This window comes from Podarcis erhardii (genome assembly GCF_964252035.2).
Source record: "Podarcis erhardii genome assembly, chromosome: 3".
NCBI lineage: Eukaryota > Metazoa > Chordata > Lepidosauria > Squamata > Lacertidae > Podarcis > Podarcis erhardii.
The window spans coordinates 29,791,315-29,797,930 of record NC_138507.1 but is presented as its reverse complement, the minus strand read 5'-3'; positions in this window follow the sequence as shown (position 1 = coordinate 29,797,930).

Below are 6,616 nucleotides of genomic sequence, written 5' to 3'. Positions count from 1 at the left end.
CTGACGGAAGGCACTTCGTGACACTGTGGCCACCTGAGCCTCAAGCAACAACAAAGGATACCTTTCTTCAGATATAAGAATTCATGTACACAAGTGAACACATGTACAATCATATTTGAAATATAAAGCCTCATGAGAAATAAGTCTTTAAACAAAAGCAAGCTGCCTGTAAATTATTTTCCTGCAGTCAAAATTTCGATTTATACGCCATTCCATGGGGGGAGGGGGGAGTGTACGGAAAACACATTACACATTACATACCTTTAACCTGGATCTCTTTTGAAGGTTTATCATTATTTCAAAGAACTTTTCAGGGCAAGTAATTCAGCTATCAAGAAGGAATATGTATTGTGCCTGGTGCAACATTATGCTTGTAAAGCATCCAACTATTACATATACAGTGGTACCTCTGGATGCAAATGGGATCTGTTCCGGAGCCCCGTTCGCATCCTGAAGCGAACATAACACGCGACTGCGCATCTGTGCATGTGCGGGACGTCATTTTGAGCGTCTGCACATGCGGCGAAACACGGAAGTAATGCGCTCCGTTACTTCCAGGTCGCCGCGGAGCGCAACCCTAAAATATTCATCCCGAAGCTACTTCAACCCAAGGTATGACTGTACCTTCTCGGTAGTGGCACCTGCCCTGTGGAATGCCCTCCCACCAGATGTCAAAGAGAAGAACAACTACCAGACTTTTAGAAGACATCTGAAGGCAGCCCTGTTTAGGGAAGCTTTTAATGTTTGATGTATTACTGTATTTTAATACTTTGTTGGAAGCCACCCAGAGTGGCTGGGGAAACCCAGCCAGATGGGTGGGGTATAAATAAATAAATATAATAATAATAATTAGAAACCCGAGAAAAGCCTTAAAAGCAGGAAAAGCAAATTGGGAAGTGAGATCTCTCTCTTTTTAACAGTCCATGTCTGCTCCTGATGGAACAGAATCACTTCCCCTAACACTTATCTCCAGTGTGTGCTCTTTGTTAAAATCACAGCCAAATCATAAAAAAATAATCTAGATAACCACTCCATGGATATTGATATTGTTAGAACTGGGTTATCAATGCAACACTAGCACCCAAGTGCAAAAGAATGCAAACTCACTCTCACATACTACCACACCATTATTTACATACAGTTTAATGCAATTCAAAAGACTATTTTAGCACCTTTTCTAAAAACCATCCTACACAGCTTTTCATCATAAACACCACAGAAAACACAAGCTTAAATTACACTATTAAAAATACCACAATTCTGTACACAACAGAACGCAATATGCAGCTTCAGCTTTAAAAAAGCTCTTCCACAGAGCTTCCAGGAACTGATGATTTCTCCACAATTTCCCACAAAATCTACTCTCCATTTAAACTTCAGAGCCCAAGCAGTCTACTGAAATATTTATTTGTAAACATTTATATGCCACTTTTTGTTGGGTTCAGAATCCAAGGACATTAGTAAAGAAACAGCAATTTGAATGCGCTAAAAACATGCAGCACCAGATGGCGCCAGAGAGCAGAAAATGTTAAAACACAATTTTCCATAGAGAATTTTTTCTTTTGTTATAACAATCTAATTTCTGACTTATTTCTAGCAGATTTTTCCATTGTCTAGATGAGGCAACCTAAGGTCCATGGGCTGGATGCAGCCCAATTGCCTTCTCAATCCAGCCCGTGGACGGTCTGGGAATCAGTGTGTTTTTACATAAGTAGAATGTGTCCTTTTATTTAAAAAGCATCTCTCGGTTATTTGTGGGGCCTGTCTGGTTTTTACACGAGTAGAATGTGTGCTTTTATTTAAAATGCATCTCTGGGTTATTTGTGGGGCATAGGAATTCGTTCATTTTTTCTTTTCTTTCAAAATATTGTCCAGCCCACTGCATGGTCTGAAGGACGATAGAACAGCCCACGGCTGAAAAAGGTTGCTGACCCCTGGTCTAGATCCACCCTATGACAGTGTACAACAAAAACTAATAACACATAATTTATCCACAACAAATATGAGAAAAGGCAGCAATTAAAACTGTTATGTAAGCTAAACCTTAGACCAGAGGCGGCTAATCTGTGGCTCTTTAGGTTTTAATGGACTACAACTTGCCTTATCCCCGACTACTGGCCATGCTAGCTAGGGATGATGGGAATCAGAATCCATCATCTGGAGGGCCACTGGGTTAGTCGCTCCTGTCTTAAACAACATAACTGAGTAAATAAAGTCTTTTAACCTGGCAGCCAAAGGATTGTCGTGTGGGTGCCCGGCTAGCAAAGCCAGAGTGTCGTCACTGCAAAACAACAACAACCCTCTTTTGTGGCTGGATAACATAGTCTGGATAGGGAAGGCAACCGGGTTTCCTGTAGAAGATCTTAAGACATGGCCAGGATGGTCTGGAAGAAGCACCTTTCTCATGTATTTGGTTCCCAGGCTGGCAAGCAGTCAGCCACTCTTCTGCTTGACTCTCAGCCATCTGAAGCTTGCACCTGTGTGCTCTTCTGCTGCCAACATTTGGAAGAAGCATTTTGGCAGTGCTACTGTGCTTCCACTGGGATTTGGGGGGGGGGGCAGAGAGAGAATGTTTTTAGATTACATACACATCACGTGAATTTGCTTGTACAGTTTGGGGCTCTCTACTATACAGAAACACATTCCTGGTTTTATTTCTGATTTCCTCGCCACCTACTGAGTTTCTCTTGACTAACAGAGGGATTGACAACAGACTATGGGCCTGACAATCTCACAAACACGAACAAAACAAGCAACCCAAGACAGACATGCATGTAGTTTCTCAGGCCAAGTTGCATATGAGCATCAAAAGTGGGGGCTGGGGGTGGGGCAGGACTGTTATCAAGAAATGGTGACATAACCAGAGTTCTCAGAAATGACACACTCTGGTATGCTATTAATACTCCATTTATTTTCTACCCAGCATTGGCAATACAAAATCTTTATCCTGCTCAGAAACAGAAAGAAGAAAAAGAAAAAGCAGCCAGCTGCTCATTAATAAAACACATCAGGTTTAAACAGAAACCTGTGTTTATATCATTAGCTACTTCTGCACTGAAGGAAACCATAAACATCCCAGCCTCCTAGCTTTATTTCTATTCACTGTTTGCTCTAATGGAGCCCTGCTTGCTTCCCAAATGTTGAAATGTTTAAACTAAGCTCCCAGCTGGTAGAGCCATAAGCCATGTAAAGAGCACAGAGGAACTCTCCAGCTAATTGCACACATTGACATCTAGGCAAATACCTGGCTCTCTATCCTTATTTCAGAATGCTACATAAGATGTACTGCTTGCACAAAAGGGTGGGGAGAAGAAAGAAAGAAGCCAAACCCTTTCCATTCTCGAGTATGCTAAAGGGCAGTTGTAATTACCAGCCTCACTATGGAAACAAGGACAAACTTTGCATGAATGGGACTATCAGAGAGGCTACTTTAAAAAGACAAATAATGGGCATCTTGTATTTCCACACACACACCCCACACCATTTACTTTCTGAAGAAAGCTGCCATTTTTTTCTTTGTCCCTAATGCAGCATAAAACCCTGGATCAGCAAAGTCAACAGCAACACCTCACAATGGCCTGCCAACAGGCTCTATTGCTACCAGTGCCACTTACTTCCACACTAGGCTGGTCAGATTTGGCCCAGAGGCCGTCAGCTGCTCAGAGCAAAAATGCCCTATGTCAGAGATGGGGAAGTTGGGGCTCTCCAGACATTGTTTGGCTATACTCCCATCATTTCTGAAGGGAAAGGTCTTTGTGGATACGATTCAATGGGATATGGATGTGGTTGTAAGGGACATGGCAGAGGCAAAGAGTGTGGGCCACATGAAGGGTCCAATGGAGGGCAAATTGGGGGTGAAACAATGGCAAAAGAGGCACTAGAACTCATGCTTGTTTTTCCACAAGTATGGTGGAACAAGCCATTTAAGACATGCCTCCAAACAAATCTTTAGATCCAAAGAGCAACACTCTGTGAAAGATGTCCACTGTGTGCATTAGCAACTTGTAAACCACATTGAAATTAATCCATCTATCTATGTATCTATATTACATGTCCAATGAAACTGAAATGGGAAAGGAAGAAGAAACTCACCCAGCTTAATGTTCTCTGAAGCAATGGAAACTGAAATGGGCAGCTGTCTATGAGAAAGACTTTTTCCGCTGCAGGATATCCCCTTTATTTTGTTCCAATTTTGCCTCACATTGTTAAAGCGCATTGGTCTTATATTATCTACTTTTCCCACGCTCCCTTTTCCAACACAGGGGTTAGGCAAAATAACTTAGGATATTCCTCATAGGTCATACATACAAACATTTTCCAAGTTGGCTTTTGTAATCATTTTTAATCTCTTGCAATGGTTGTGGCACTGTGTGGCACACTCATGCAATTCCAACACCTGCACTAAGTATGCACAGTGCATGTGTGATGTTGCACACCTAACATCCCCCACTGCCGTATTTTAGTCACATGTTCAAGAAGGCAACTTCTAATGCTTCATTTTCAGAAACCTCACTACCTGGCAAAAATAATGTCAGTCCTTACATGGAAGTGTGTCTCTGCTAGATCGTTTCGATCAATTCACGAAATAGGTAAGAGCCACTACCTGAATATCAAAGGGCTGCTCCCCATTTTAAATATTGACTCAGCTGCAGTCACAAGTTCAGACACAGTTTGTGTTAATGGAAAAAAGAAGAATTCTGCATAGCTTGTTAAGAACATCTTCTTGCAACCTTACCTGAGCAGTATGCTTCCAATGACCTTACAGAATATTTAAAGTGCTCCCTGTGTGCCTGATTGGTCACAGGAAGACTCTGTAATCTAAAGAAACAGGAATAACATCCAGTATACTTTTCATTGTTTAGCTCAGGGGCCTATGGCCATTTAGATAATGCTGGACTCCAGCTCCCATCATCCCTGTCTGTTTGCCACGCTGGCTGGGGCTGATGGGAACTGGAGCCCAACAACATCTGTTGCCACAGGTTCCCCATCCCTGGTGAGGAAAATGCCTAACAACTGAATTGTTTCAGTTGTTAACTTTGTACTCAGTGTTTTGTTTAAAAAGCCCTGGTTCTTTCAGTGTGATGGGCTTTAGTATAAGCCTTCTGTTGTATAATCAATTTATTAAGAGAAATTAACCCATAACTGTTATTTAAATTAATTTATTAAGGCACATGTCATGCCCTTGAGCATAACTTGTGCTTCAGATAGTTCCTACAAAATTAAATGCCCCTAAATCTCATTAATTGTGACGAAGAAAAGAAGTCTTGCTGCTGGCATCCAAGTTAACATTTCCTTCAATAGCTCTAAAAGGCTTTTATCAAATCACTTCCCAGAGTCTCATTCTCTTTGCCATAGCAACCCTTGGAAGAACACACCTATCCCTGCCCTGAAGTACAATTTATACAAATGTTCGGTGAACATACATGAAAATTGCAAAATACTTCAATTTTTCATGTACTGCATTTACTTAAAAACAAGGTTAAGGTTTTCTGTTTTATTTTGTGAGCTACACAGTTACCAAAAGGAAAGAAATGCATGTTAGCTGGGGGAGCAGGCTTACCACTGAGTATATTTTGAGGACAGAATCAAATACGCCAAGGATTTGCCCCAAGCTTTTGCACTTTTTATTTAAACATTTTTACTGTAAAGTGCCATTCAGAAATATATAATTTTGTTTGTAAGATTTCAAGAAAGTGACAAGTTCACAATACGAACTGGGCAGAAATATGTGATCCTCCTATCGCTTTTTTGTTTGCCTTTGACGTTATTGAAAAGAGCATGAAAAGGAGCATCAGCTAAAAGTAAATGCACAATAAAAGAAAGTGAATCAAAATCAAAGTTCTGTTGTTTGCTTCTCAGATATTTTCAATACAAGTTACCCATTAGATCATAGCAGTGTTCATATTCTTTCCATGCCAGATGTCCTTTAACTGTCAGAACCAAAGCCTCTTTAGGGCTTAGCATTCTTGCGTACAGGGTCAGTGGAAGAGCTCTGCTCACTGTGTATGTTGTATCTATGAGTTGCCAGCAACACACATCAAAATACACTGTGCATTAGTAAGAGATTTTCTGTGCTGTGCCACGCCATCTAGTACCATGGAGCATGAAGATATATAAAACGCATTAGTTCTCCTCCCTGCTTTGTTCTAAGAGGCACATTTCATATTTTATATTTAAAGACTTCCAAGTGTGTTCACTGTGATAAAATAACTACGACACATTCCTCCCCAGAACTACTTGCTACATGTGTACACAGTCTTATCATCAGCCGTCAGTTACCATTTTCCCCTTGCCTTTTAAAATTCCTCTGTCTTAAAAGAGAATCTTCCTAGCTAAGGGAGCCAAGTTGCACGTTGTTACACTTTTAGGGTTGTTTACAGTCATTTGTTTCATTGCATAAAGCAGGGGTAGTCAACCTTTTTATACCTACCGCCCACTAATGCATCTTTCTTGATCGTAAAATTTCCTTACCGCCCACCAGTGCTCGATGGAAGGAGGATTCAGCTTGTGCCGTAGAACCCCCTACCGCCCACCTAGAATCCTGAAACGCCCACTAGTGGGCGGCAGGAACCAGGTTGACAACCCCTGGCATAAAGTCACCCAGGTGAATTCACCT